We start from the raw sequence: 14223 nt of genomic DNA, 5'->3' as shown, positions 1-14223 counted from the left end.
TTTTAAAATATCACACCCAAGTAACACTTGGTTTTTCTTTGGGATGAGGAATTTGGCAGCACGCAGGCAATTAGCTAAGAGCTGTGTAAATTCAGGAAACCAGATGAGCAAATCAAACTGCATCTGAGAATTTAGGCATGAGGTATGGCGGATAAAGTTTCCTTCTACAAGCATTAGGCAATTTGGTTTTAGAAAGAACACTGTGCTTTCTTGCTCCGTAGTACCGTGTGAGGTACAAATTAAGTCTATACTATGGAAAGTGGGTAAGATAGGCAAACATTTGTTTTGCTTTAACAAGGATTTTAAGTGAAATGTTCTCGTAACTGATATGTTTCGGTAACTGAGCTTCTTCTATAAAACGTAGCTTGTGAATTTTGAAAAACTTCTTTTAAACTCTGTGTAACAGTTGTGGCAAGCTGGCTGCTGCTGGCTCTCACGTAGAGGCCTACTTGGGAGGAGAGGAGCTGAGGATCATGGATCAAAGCTAGCCATGGCGAATCCAAGAGACTCCTTTTCTAACCAGCAAAAGGCCAGAAGTATACCCGCAGCTTAAGTGGTAAAGTGCCACTCATGAGAGAAAAAAGCATAGCAAGTGTCTGAGACCATAGTCCAAGCCCCAGGACCTACACACACCAGCGAGCTCGCGCTCACGCGCGTGTGCACACACACACTCACTTTGTGATGTCACGGATAAGCTTGACGATTCCATTGTCATTTGCTAACTATGAGAATTAAGTGATGATCATTTTTATCTGTTGTTCGTAATTTAAGTAAAATAAGATTTTTAGCCTGTGGTCTAGCAAAACTTAAGTGACCCTTAACAGACCATGAGGAGACCTAAGAAATACCGGCTATTGTATCAATCGTCAGTCGTGGGAGAAGATCCACATCTAATATTTATTATGTGATTTGACCACAAATGATTTCACTGGAAATCCCTAAGACTTGTCAGGCTGTCCCCGCAGTTCAGGGTGTATCTGGGCCACGGCTCTGTTGTACAGGTTGGTCTTGCGTGCATTCGTTTTGTGCTCAGATGACTCATAAAGGCAGGGCGTGAGCTCTTGCGTTACGGCTGAGTAGGTGAAGGAAATGAACACGGAGAAAAGCTCAGAGATGTGTCGTTGGGCCCCAGAGTCACTGGTGAGCATTCCGGGTCCTTTGTCTTGTGTGCTTTCCGTCACAACTCACTATGAAGAGTCACAAAAGCTTCACTTCAATACACAGTGCTCAGTGTTTTGGAAGCCACTTATATTAGCAAAAGTCTTTACAGTTTAGAATTCTTCCCCCCTCAAAAAAAAAAATGGATACCAAAGAAACAAGACTAGCGTCAAGTATGAATTTCAGTTTCAATATGAAAAATACGACTGCCCAGAGCAGTGAGCTCCCCAGACTCCTGCTCTCTAAATTCTAGTAACAAGGACGGGGAAAAGCATGCAACAGTTAGCGTCTTCCTCAGAACTTCCAGGTACGACATGGCTGGCCATCGTGACTATTTTCTCACAGTCAACTCATGCCCCTAGGACAGAGATGAAAAAAATGTCGGGACACGGGATCGAGGTGACATTACAAATCAGAGCTTCTAAGGCCGAGCGAGGAATCACTCTTCCGCCTCTTCCGGGTTGGGATACGGAGCGCAAGCCAGGGGCTGTGTTGCTGGCTTGGGCCATTTTTTATAAACCTGTGCATTAGGCAGGCACGGCGGTTCATGCCTGTAATCCCAGCTGCGCAGGAGGCTGAGATCTCAAGTTCACAGTTCAAAGCCAGCCCAGGCAGAAAAGTCCCTACGAGACTCTTAGGTCCATTTAACCACTCCAAATCCAGAGGTGGTGCGTGGGGCTCCAAGTGGCGGAGTGCTAGCCAGCCTTGAGCCAAAGAGCTCAGCGACAGCGCCCAAGCCCTGAGTTCAAACCCCATGACTGACCCCCCCCAAAAAATAGAGCATTATAGAGGGAGCAATTTGCAAAACAAAAACTCCAGACTAAGATAAACAGCATATTCCCTAGAGTCAGCTGGTGGAAGGAATTTTTCTAAAATTTCTTTCTCCATGCCAAGCAAAATCTTTTCCCATATGAAGCAAACAAAGGACAAATATTCCTATGACCAGCAAGAAAACTACGGAGAATGAATTCTTCAGTTGGAAATGCAGCCTGCAACTTTGCGTAAAAATATTTTTTGTGGCCTTGCATTTTTTTTCTTCCAGTAGAAAAAAGGTTACCTGTTTCAAAACAGAAGTGGCAAGAAAGATTTGGGACAAGAAAGGTGTTCCCTATGCTTTTAGGGGTTTTGTGGGGTTTTTGCAAATTTCAAAGAAACTGGAGCATAGTGATTATTCTCTCATTTTTTGCCAATAGTGAACTTTGTTCCCCCAAATCTAAGACAGTGAGTGGCAGGCAGAGCTATTTTTTTATGATCAGGTTCTTACGAAGGTTCATTAAAATGCACTAGGAAATGAGTGATTTATACGTTTTGATTTTGACAGCTAAGAGATTTATAACTGAGCATAGGATGCATAAAATAATAGAGACCGGCTTGCAGCGCACAAAAAAATCATTCAAGTTCAATGTGATTGAATCTCCACATTGATAAAGGAACAGCTTTCACACACGCCTTGTTGCAGGTGTGTAAAACCTAGGGCTTGGGCGCCCAGGACCTTACTTTGAAGTCCAGCTCTTCCACGTAGCAGAGTCACATAGAGAACAGACTGGCACTTACGAATCAAATAAAACGCTGGCCGCCGTTGGCTACGGTACAGACATTTCTGTAGCTGACTCTTCAGTGTGTGTGAACAGCTGATACTACGGATCTCTCTTTCCACACAAGAAAACAGACGGAGATAGGTACAACAATTTGCCCAAAGCTATACTCAAACACAGTAGGCTCACCCCTTCCTTGATGAGGGCAAGACAGCAAGTGTCACAAGGTAGAGAAGCGGTGAAAGAGAAGATTACTGCTTGCGCACGTAATGAGAACAGTAGGAGTCAGCCCCCAAAGCAGCCCATGGCGGTAATGCATGTCTGTCAGTACTGGAGAGTGCCGTCCTCACATCTGGAGGCATGCACACACATTGCTGAGCGTGCCCAGTAGACGATGATACTGTACTACAGGTTGTACATCCAGAAAGAGTGGCCAGGAACAACTCCTTGGCAGAGAATTCGGCATTGAAATGAAAAGGTCTCTCGGTCACCCTGAGGGTGATTCTGCGCGCTTAGCCTGATGGAGCACTTTAGCTCGGTTCCTTGCGGTTTTCTCTGGCAAGCCGTAGCTGGAACAGCCATGAACTGCCTGAAAGAATGTTAACAGTCGTTTGAACTGGAAGCAGCCTCCACCGCCCACAAATAATAGGATCTTGCTGAACTTTAATTTTGCCTTCCTAAGGAATTGCACGATTTGGTATCTCCCTCCCATCTGCCCTATTTCAGGCAGTATGTTTATATGCACTTGTATACCATTTGACATAGTTGCTTATAGGTTTATAAGTTAAATCTGGCTTCCACACGTAAGGGAAAGCGTGCATCCTTTGTCTCTCTGGGCCTGATTTACTTCAATGAACATCATTTTTTTCCAGGTCTTTCCATTTCTTCACAAATGGTACAATGTCATTCTTTCTAATGGATGAGTAAAATCCCGTTGTGATTATATACCATGTTTCCTTGGTCCGTTCATCCACTGGAGGGCATCTGGACTGATTCCATACCTTGGGGGTGTGGGTACTCGGAAGGGGGGGGGGTTGGAGTCGAGAGCAAAAGAGTAGACAAATGAAGAGGAGAAGAGGGAGAGAATGCAGCCAAGAATCCAATGTGTACCCTACGAAGCAAAGTGATAAGAGGCATGTAGGGAAGAGATGGGTGGGAACGTTGAGGGGGCAATGACACTTAGGAAAATGAACTCCAAGAAATGGAAGAGGATTTTTTAAATACTGTTTACGCAGTTCTTTTTTTTTTTCCTTTCCTTTTTTTCTTTGGTTAATTCCCTTCTGTTGCTGGTGTTTTTATTTCTGTACCCTTGGTCTCGTCTACGTTAATCTGATGTGGGAAGGGGAAACACAGAAACAGTAGGACAAAGGATGGGTAAACCAACTCAGCAGTGAAACCTACTGGACACTATGTTGGAAATAAGCTGTACAACTTTGGGGGGAGGGAAGTAGGGAGGGGGAAAGCTGGGAGAGAATGAGGGAGGGGGGGTGACACTGTCCAAAAGGAAAGTACAAGACATACAAATAACTGACTTAGGTAACAGGAACCCTCTGTGCATCACCTTTATGATAAAAGTGAAAATGAAAAGTGCCTGTTGTGTGAGCATAGTGAGCACCCAAGTCCCGCCTGATCCCTTCTCCTGCCCCCACCTCACACATGGCTTGTCCTCGGGGGTCCTAATACGACGGCCATGCTGAGCCCAGTAGATCTTGAGCCGCCCACCCCTTGTTGATGGTTTGACAAAAGGTAATGGGAACACTAGATGTGGACAGTAACTCATTTACCAAAGGCTGACCATCACATTCCTGATTAGTATTCTGTTGCTTTTAGTACACCTTTATTGGTGACATTGTCTTTCCTGGGCGATATGCTTGTGTCAACAAAAATCTGTGTCTTCCTTTCATGTTTACCGAATAGGAATCCACGTTCTTCATTGTTAGGAAATTGAAGCGGTCACACCGTCTAACAGAATGAATGATGGGAGGCTCTAAGGAGATGGTGGAGATTTTAGAAATCAATTTCCCCATCTAAAAAAACCAATTGCACTGACAGAATCTGTCTGGTTTAACCATTTTGGACGCTGGTTGTCTATTGGAAGAGCTTCTTCATCTAGGGGAAGGATTGGCGGGCTGATGATGGTACGTTTCAGCCAATGCCAGTTCATAGCTACTGAAAAGTAGCTGCTCAAAGTAACTTCCCACGATCTTTCCTCTGATGGCTGATTACTACTTCTGGTCTTAGAGGTACAGACATTTTGGGGGGGGGGTCATCCATAGTTGCACCCCTCTCGTCATTGTTGCAAGTCTCTGTCACATTGCCCCTTAGGTCAACACGCTGTAGTTCTGGAGGGGCGGGGGGTATTTTTGTGTGTGGGGTTTTTTTTGTTAACCCTTCTTTTTGTGTGTGTGTTCTTTACTCTTTGTTCCCCTTTGAGGGGCCAAACATTTAAAGCTTAAGGCATTCAAAAGCAGTCATACATGTAAGAAATTTAAAATATCAGAACACATGCCCAGGGAAAAGCACGGGCTTGTAGAAGCTCCGAGAGCTTATTTACACTTCAAGGTGAGCACCAGTCCAGACACATCCTATATTAATCAAAAATGAAAACCAAACCCTAGGGAATGGAATCTTTAACTTTCCTGAGTTACTACGTTATTAAATTCAAACAGCTAATCAAAAAACATAAATCACAAGACATACAAAGAAACAGAAAAATATGACCCATTTAAAGGTCAATAGAAATGACTCCTGAAGAATACCAGACGGAGTCTCTGCTGAACCAAGACTTTAAGCAGCTGTCTCAAAGGTGCACAGAGAACTTAAGGAAGATATGGGAGGAGTGAAGGGGGAAAAAAGTCTGAACAAAATGGAAGTAATGATTAAAAACAATGAAAGCTTGAAAAGAAACAGTCATTCAGAATCCTAGTCAAGATTTGCTACCTCATTCTCTTCCTTCCTGAAATTGTGTGTGTGTGCGTGTGTGTGTGTGTGCGTGTGTGTGTGTGTGTGTGTGTTGACAGGGATAGTAATAGAGACAGATCCGTGTGACTGTGACTGTTAGGAAAGTTCAATTCTGAACATTTGGGCAAAGTGAGCTCTTGCTCATTCCATATCCCAAGAATGAAGGACAAGACAGTTCCCCTCCATCATTCTTCCATTCATTTTGTGTGAATCTGTAAGATATTGTATTGAAGTCATTTCTTGATAAGAGATGTGGGTGGAAAATAATTCACTCACCCTGCTTTGTGTTAGGGAAATAGAAGTCGTTTTCTGCACACATGGTCCTCTTCTGTGGTAAAGGAAGGACTTAACTCTCATCCCGCGTGCCCTGCGTGGTGGATAGCGTCCACAGTCTTGAACCTGATCTAACCCTATCCTGACGACTAAGGTCACCTCAGTCTCCCCAAACACCCCTTAGCCTGCATCTCCCAGAATATTCTAGCAGACCCTGTTTGAAACCTGGTCTGTATTCCTCTCTTGGACAGTTTGGTGTACTCATTCTTCAGGTTTCCTGCTAATGTCACTCCCCTGGATAAGTATAGCCTAGCCCCACCCTTAAAAGACTAAGTATAACTGGACCCCACCCTTAAAAGCAAACCAGCTTCCCCTATTAAAGCAACACACACACACACACACACACACACACACACACACACCCTTCCTTGCTGTTTTCTTTATGATTTTTATCATAGTTTATAATGGTATTATAATGGTATTTGTGTGATTATGATTTTTAATATTCATCTCCTCCTTAGACTATCAATCATATGAAAGTAGATATTGGGCCTCCTTCCTTTATTCCTACTTCATTTACTCCTATCTCCAAAGGGTCTAGTCCAGTCTCAAATACTTAGTGGGAGCTTAATAAATATCTGTTGCACTTAAATATAAGTAAAAGAAACTTTTTATTACTGTATAGAGGCTAGTTGCTTTAACAGCCACACCAAAGAGTTTTTGTTGCTGTTGATTGAATGAATTTCCTGCCTTCTTGAAAATTCTGGGTTAATTTCTCCTTTTCTTGGAGGCTGTCTTGTGGTAGGCTTGCCTGATGACAGTTGCAATACAGTTGGGGGTAGGGGTAAGTGGAAGATAACTGAAGCAACATTATTAGTGACCCTTCGATTAACTGTGAGTGTGTTATTGTTTGGTGAGGCCACTCCCAAACATGCGGGCAGTATAAGCGCTTGCCTTTCACATGACCCAGTAATGAGAAGCCAAGACAGTTTGTCTCAAATCTCCTGTTCCTTCTGGATGAGTAGACACAGTATTGAAGCCACTTCTAGCTGGAAATGTGGGTGGAAAATAATTCAGTAAGCCTTACTTTGTGTTAAGGAAATAGAAGTTATTTGCACTGAGAAATTATTTGCTGACCCTATGAGCCTTCTTAGCAGCTGTTCTTCAGTAGGCTTGTGCTGGACTTCGAGGGAGAGAATGCAGATAGATGGGTAAGAAGACTTGGGGTGGCGGCACCGAGGTGTGTGTGGACAGAGCTGGTGGAGCTAGAGTCACTCTTTTTGTGAAAAAGAGAAAATCGAAAGGGGAAGAGCCTAGACTTCCGCTCTGTTGCATGCATTGCAGCCGAAATGCTTTCTTTCCCTCCCTCCTCTTGCGCCGTGAGAAGCCCGGGTCGTGGATCTCGCTTTGGACTGTGATGGCACGTGAAGCTCTCCATCTGACAGGGGCCAATGAACGACGTGCAGAGCACTCAGGTCGCGAGAGAAACGCGATCGTGAGATGGAAAGGCCCCTTTCCTTTCCCAAAGCTGGGAGCCCCAGTTGGCTCGTAGCAATAAATCCTCGCAGGGGAACGTTCTGTCAAAGCTGACAGTATTCTCAGGACTGCGAGAGTGAAGATGAGAGAGGGAGGGGGCAGGAAGGACTGAAATTGTCAGAGAGCAAAGGAGACGAGGGAGGGCCGGCAACTGAATACAAGGTGGTACTTAGACGGGGTCCTCGAAGAGAAAGAGGACATTCAGGGTAATCGTGATGAATTCCTAGCGCCCTGATTCTAATTAATAACAAGATACCACCATCAGTCTCCTAAGCCTGGGAAAGGAGTTGTTCACAATGGGGGAGGTGGGATGTGGTGACTCCTTGTCATAACTACAGTGTTGCGACGGTGGATGTAAAATCGTTCCCGGAGGAATGTCATTGGAAGATAATGCCTCAAAACTGGAACCGTCCGTTTGACCTCTCGTTAAACAAGTAGGGGAAGCGTGTAGAATGAAACGGAAAGAAGGACTTTACACAAAATAACTTTCAGAAGGTGAGAGGGACTTGGCTTTCGTGTGTGTGTGTGTGTGTGTGTGTGTGTGTGTGTGTGTGTGTGTGCACGTTTTGGGACTTGAGCGTAGGGCCTGGGGGACCATCCCTGAGCTTTTGCACTCAAGGCTAGTGCTCTGCTGCTTTTGTCACAGCGTCACTTCCAGCTTTTGGCTGTTTTAATGGAGATGAGGGTGCGACCGACGTTCCCGCTGTGGTTGGCTTTGAATCGCCTCCTCCCGTCTCAGCCTCCCGAGTGGCTAGGATTAGCAGCACGTGCCACCAAGCCCAGCGAAGACAGCACCGTGTGTGGCCGCCAAAGTTCCTTGACCTTTGGCTCTGATTGCAGCAGTCACAGTCACGAAGGGGAAACTCTTCTGACCCTTGTTGAAATCATGGGGAAGGCTTGACTCAGAACTGCTGCAAGAGACATCAATTTGATCATAGGAGAGGAGAGAGAAAAAGAGCAGGCTCAAGCCCAGGAGCAACAACAGGGAAGAGTGGTGATTTGTTGCCAGTAGGTAGAGGTAAAGGGTCAGTTCGCAGAAAAATCATTGAGAGGAGACATCAAAGGTTGGGGAATTCTTGACAGGATGTAAGCCAACTTAACAGAACTTCTCTTCAAGGCAGGCCAAGGGCTTATGTAGCAAAAGTTAGGGGTGCAGAACTTGATAAGTTATGCAGACCTGGAGGATTTGGTTCTTACTAACTTGACTTGGGAGAATTCTTGCTATGGCTGGACTAAGCCAGCCAGAGATAGGATAAGGGCCACACTGGAGACCTAGCTGAGAAGTTGACACAGCAGGAGAGACCTCTCTCTCTCTCTCTCTCCCTTTTCCAGTCCTGGGCCTTGGACTCAGGGCCTGAGCACTGTCCCTGGCTTCTTTTTGCTCAAGGCTAGCACTCTACCACTTGAGCCACAGCGCCGCTTCTGGCCGTTTTCTATATATGTGGTGCTGAGGAATCGAACCCAGGGCTTCACGTATACGAGGCGAGCACTCTTGCCATTAGGCCATATTCCCAGCCTGGAAGAGACTATTATCTAATACCATCTGAGGCCAACTCACCTGGCTCCAGCAGCATTTGCCTTGTAGCTTGCCCACTACCCAAATGGTTTGGTTGCATCCATAGAGTTGGCGTGGTACAGCCTGGGAAAAGATTCTACCTGATCTGACACCAAGCACCTGGTCCTTGGCTTTTCCGCTCCTACGGTTGGCCATTTTCTTCCCAAAGTGATTGGCTTGTGGACTTGGGAACAGCAAGCTTTGGGGATTTAACTTGGATTGACTGACTGTACCTTCCTACCGAGAGTTTACCAGGCAGTTTCTACTCAGAGCCAAAAGCTTGGAAACATCTTTCCAGTCAAGATATGTACATAGGCTTAAGATTTAACATGTAGCACAAACAGGACTCCATAAATGCACTAATTTAGATGAAGAAGATTAACAGGAAGATCTTTTATTTTCTTTCATTTTTTAACCTGCTCAGTCTAGCATGTCCGTTCACATGAATGTGTCCCAGAATAGAAGGCGTCTCAATAGTTGATGATCTCAGCCCCTGCTTACAGTACTCTTGATTCAGAATGTCATGTTTGGCTGTCGTTTGGATAACTCCTGGCTCTGTGCGCTCCGTGCAAAGCCAAGCGATGAAATGGGGGCAGCCAGGCGACTGTAAACAGAACCCGTTTGGGTTTTTGGCTTGTGTTCTGACCTAAAATTCCCTGCACAAGAGGCCCATTTCTCTACCAGATTTTGGCTATGAATACCCAGTAGAATTCTGTCTACGGGGAGACAGATTGTATCGTGGACATCATTAATTCCGAGGCCTTGAAGGACGGCCACCAACAGTTGACATTGGCACAGGGACTGAGCTGGGGAAAAGTCAAGTTCAAAAGGGTTTTTTTGTTATTGTTTTGGGGTTGGTTTTTTTTTTTTTTGGTCTTCATTCCAATTTTTTTCATAGCTTAACACACTCTGACTTTCCAAGCTCCATAAATATTCTAAAGGGACATGAAAGAAGGTCTTAAAATCCAACCAAATACAGGTCTGCCTACCTGTAAGGTCTTCTTGTTCTGCTGTTATTTAACTTGTGGGTTTTCCCCAGTGGGATATTTTAATATATGGAGAAGGTGAAATAGTGGCTAGAAGATCGGGCAAAACATAGCCATTATTAATTAGCAACACATGGACAGATTGTCAGCCAGCACCTCAATGCTTTGGTGGGTTTCTGGAGTGGATAAAGCAGAAACACAGATTCTGTTGTCTTAGAAAAAGCTGGCAAGGAAACGTAGGTGTTTCATTATTTCTGAAATGTTATAGGTCCTCTCCCTTTCTTTCATTTTCTTCCCTGACAAACTCTTTAATTTTAACACCATCACTTAACCAGCTTTCAAAATAAAATTAATGTATGTCTAGGACTTCATTACTTTTCAGCAGTTTATGATATTTAAGGACAAGCCAACCATAATTTATTTATAGAGTTTGATCCCATTTCTATTTCTCTATTTTGTCTCCTGGAAAGTAGAGGGTAAGAGCTCCAAATATATCAGATAAATTAGACATTGAACTTTACTTTCCCTCAACCACTGCAAATAAAATTAGAACATTCGTCTCAAGATAAAATTAAGAGAAAAGAACATTGTATGATTTGAAAATCAGATTACTAAAACATCAGGTCTAGATAATTATATTTGCACAGGTCAGGAAATAAGATTTTGATTTATTCTGGTTTTGAAACTTACCCTTAAGGTGGATGCTGTATTTCTATAATAAGACTTTTACTCTTCCTGAATCCTATACCATCTCCTTCAAATAAGATTCGAACATTTTACATGCCATATCCTGATGAGTGGTCACTCTCTGTAGCAGGAGGAAGGAGGAAGAAAAACCAGTGCTGGCTCTTAAATTAATTGAAACAGAATTAATTATGGAAGCAACCTTGATGGCCCCAACATAGGCCTTTTAGCTTCAGATAAAGGGCAGTTTGGACTGCGTTATAGATTGTGCTTTCTTCTGCCAATAACCATCCCATTCATTCATTCATTCATTCATTCCACAAGGAAGAATGCTTCCTTTTAATCCTGTACCTCCTGTGTCCTCATCCCTCAAAGATAATAATAAACCATGGTATTATCGTTCCAGATGGAACTGAGATTGGGAGGGTATCACAATCGAATCCTTGACATGCAGGAAAACCTGTAGGGTTTTGGTTTCTAGTCATTCTGAGAGAAGTATTTTCCCATGTTGAAGAAAAGCCCAAATGGACGTCAGGAGACTGTGGCCTGGCATGCCAGAGCAGTTTTAAGTTCAAACCCCAAAACAGCACACCAGATCCAGTACCAGACTGGACGCAACAGAGGTCCACACAAGAACCTGGCCTGGCTGCCAGCCACTAACAACTTCCCGTTTCCAAGGGGAGGTTGAGGAAGAGTCATCGAGGTCTACCTGCTGCGCCCGCTTCCAGACGTTTCCCTGCTCACGGGTCGTTGTTGGTTCTGCTGGAGCCACTTTCCTGACGGTATAGGGCCATCGAAAGAGGGTTAACAGAAACTGAAACTCCTAGAACTACTCACGCAGGCCACGTGGTTCTGGCTGCACCCTTTGTTCATTGCCTGAGTCACAGGCTCATGCAGACCGTCGGGGCAATTGGCAGTTGGATGCCTGGCCAAGGTGCGGAGAGGGTGATGAGGTCTCCACTCAGGTGTGCTCCAGTTACGATGCCAGGGCTGGAAGCCAAAGGTCATTTCTCCGCAGAGGAAGACACCACACCTTCCCAAACTAAACTTGGTAGTGACCACACCCAACAGGAGGTAACACAGTATCTGGGGGATTCTGGGCCAGTGGCCAGATGAGACATAAAAGTCAGTCTCGCCCTGTCCCTTGTTCCAGTGGACCTAGACCAAGGAAATCATCTGCTCCGACTGTGACAGAGCTATCCAGCTGACCGGCAGGTGGATTATCTGCTTGATAGACTTCTCAGAGCAGATGTCCAGTCTAGAGGCTCTGCCTTCCCCATTGGCCTCCAATCTGCCTGTGTGCATTCAGGGCAGCGACTTAAATTTTCATGGGATCGTAAGCAAAACCTAATCAGGAGGCAAATGTTCTGACTAATTCGCTTGTTCTTGCCATAACCAGAGAGAAAAGCCCTGGTGGTGAGAGACCACATGGAGTTGTAGAAGCAAGCCAGCACACAGGAATCAAGAGCCCAGGCAGAGTCCCGGCTCTGCTCCTGTGTGAAGTCATTCCATCTCTGGATCCGAGGCTTTGTCATCGACGATAGTAGACAGCATAGAATAATGGGAGAGTAAAAAAAAATCTAAGACCCAACTACTAAACATTTGGGGCAAGTTGCTTAATGTAACCGTATAAATATATACATATGTGTGTTTAATGTATATAAATATAGTTTTAATTCCTTTAAAAATGGTCTCTTTCCCCTTCTCCGCCTCCTCCTTTTTAGTGGTATTTGGATTTGGACCCAAGGCTGGTGCTTTACCACTTGAACTATGCCACCAACCTTGCTCTTTGATAGTTAATGGTAGGCTAGGATCTGGCTTCCTGCATATGCTTAGATTTTGATGAGCCCTTACTTTGGAATCCCTGTAGTTGCTGCAATGTCAGGTGCATACCACGTGTGCAATTTCCCTTAGGAGAGACAGAGTTTCTCAGACTTGTCTGCCCAGGCTGGCCTCAAACCACAATCCTCACAATCTCAGCCTCCCAAGCAGCTAGAAGGCGTCAGGCACCAGCACCTAGCAACAATTCCTTTTTAATCTTTCTTTTGACATTACCACATATCATAGACTTAGCAGTTACATTGTGTCTCTCTTCTCCCACTCTCCGCCTTATTTTTTTTGTGCCAGTCCTAAGACTTGAACCAGAGCCCCGAGCATTATTTCCTCAAGGCTAGTGCTCTACCAGTTGAGCAACAGCACCACGTGCCGCTTTTTAGTAATTGATTGGAGATAAGAGTCTCGTGGACTTTTCTTCTAGGGTGGGCTTTGAACTATCACCCTCAGATCTCAGCCTCCTGGGTTGCTAAGGTTACAGCCATGAATGAGCCACTGACACCCAACTTTTCTCCTCCTTTTTCACTCAGAGCCTTATACTTCCTGGCAGGTGTTCTACCACTTGAGCAATATTTCCAACCCCATCTCCTCTCTTCTTCAAGGTCCGTAAAATGTGTATCTCACAATCAGTACCTTTCAGATTTAGATTATGGGTTATGATTGCATATCTTAAAATGACTTGGGTAGACTATCTGTGTCTAGATCTCCTTTCCCTGTGAAATTCTGCTGATTTGACCACTCTTATCACCTCCTTTATGGTGGGGATGAGTAGTTGTCTTACTCATCAAATGACCTTGCCTCTTATCCTAACCTCCTCTTAGCTTATTTTACACCCTTCTGTCCAGGAGAAAAGCCTAGGTTTCTGAGAAGCTCAAGGTATTGAAGCACATTCCTTCTGCCCCTCAGATTAGCCAGATAGCTCTCAACCCTACAAGGTCCAAAGAACATTTCCTTATGGCCACAAGCATAACGATTTTATGTCACAAATACTTTCCTGTTTCCTGTATGGTGCCTTGAGGTCACTGGTAGTGAGGGTGGGGCTGGAGTTAGACAAAGATAGGCAGGAAAGTGGACCGGTATGTCCTGTCCCTGAGCAGGCTGAGGGTGAACCACAGAGCGACGGACCTGAGTTGCGCTTGGTGCTGAAATGCTACCTGCATCACTTCCCAGGGAAGGAGCAAGGGCCCTGGGCTCCCGAGCCCTGGCGGGGGCAGTGGGGGGGGAGTGGGGGGGCTTCCTGTTTATCCCTAGGCACTGCATGTGCCTAATTTTGTTTTGCTTTATTTACTTTCCTTTTACAATGTAAACCCAAAAAAATGCCTCTGTCAACCATAGTCATTCGCTCTCACTGGAAACCTCTCTATGTATTTCTTCCAGAACCCTTCCATGTAGCACTGGGTTGTGGAATTGTGTGCGCCACAGCGATTAGGTAACTTCAGAAAGAAGCAAAACTCCAAGTTCGAGATCTTTTTGAAATCTTTGCCTTTTAAAGTATCTACAGATGAATCGGAATATTCTCAAAATTCCGTCTTTGAATGGAGCTCTTCATTAGCATCATACAAACTCTGACACTCTGCCATAAATGGTTTCCCCGAATCCAGAGTTCTATTTAAAACTTGTAGTTTACTTTAACACCCTGGTGGAAACTCCGCCGGTCAGTGCACAGAGTTGTACTCTCCCACTTTTTCCTCTGATCCACAGA

The sequence above is a fragment of the Perognathus longimembris genome, chromosome 16, assembly GCF_023159225.1.
Source record: "Perognathus longimembris pacificus isolate PPM17 chromosome 16, ASM2315922v1, whole genome shotgun sequence".
Lineage (NCBI taxonomy): Eukaryota > Metazoa > Chordata > Mammalia > Rodentia > Heteromyidae > Perognathus > Perognathus longimembris.
The sequence above is the reverse complement of the archived record's forward strand: the minus strand, read 5'-3'. Positions refer to the sequence as shown.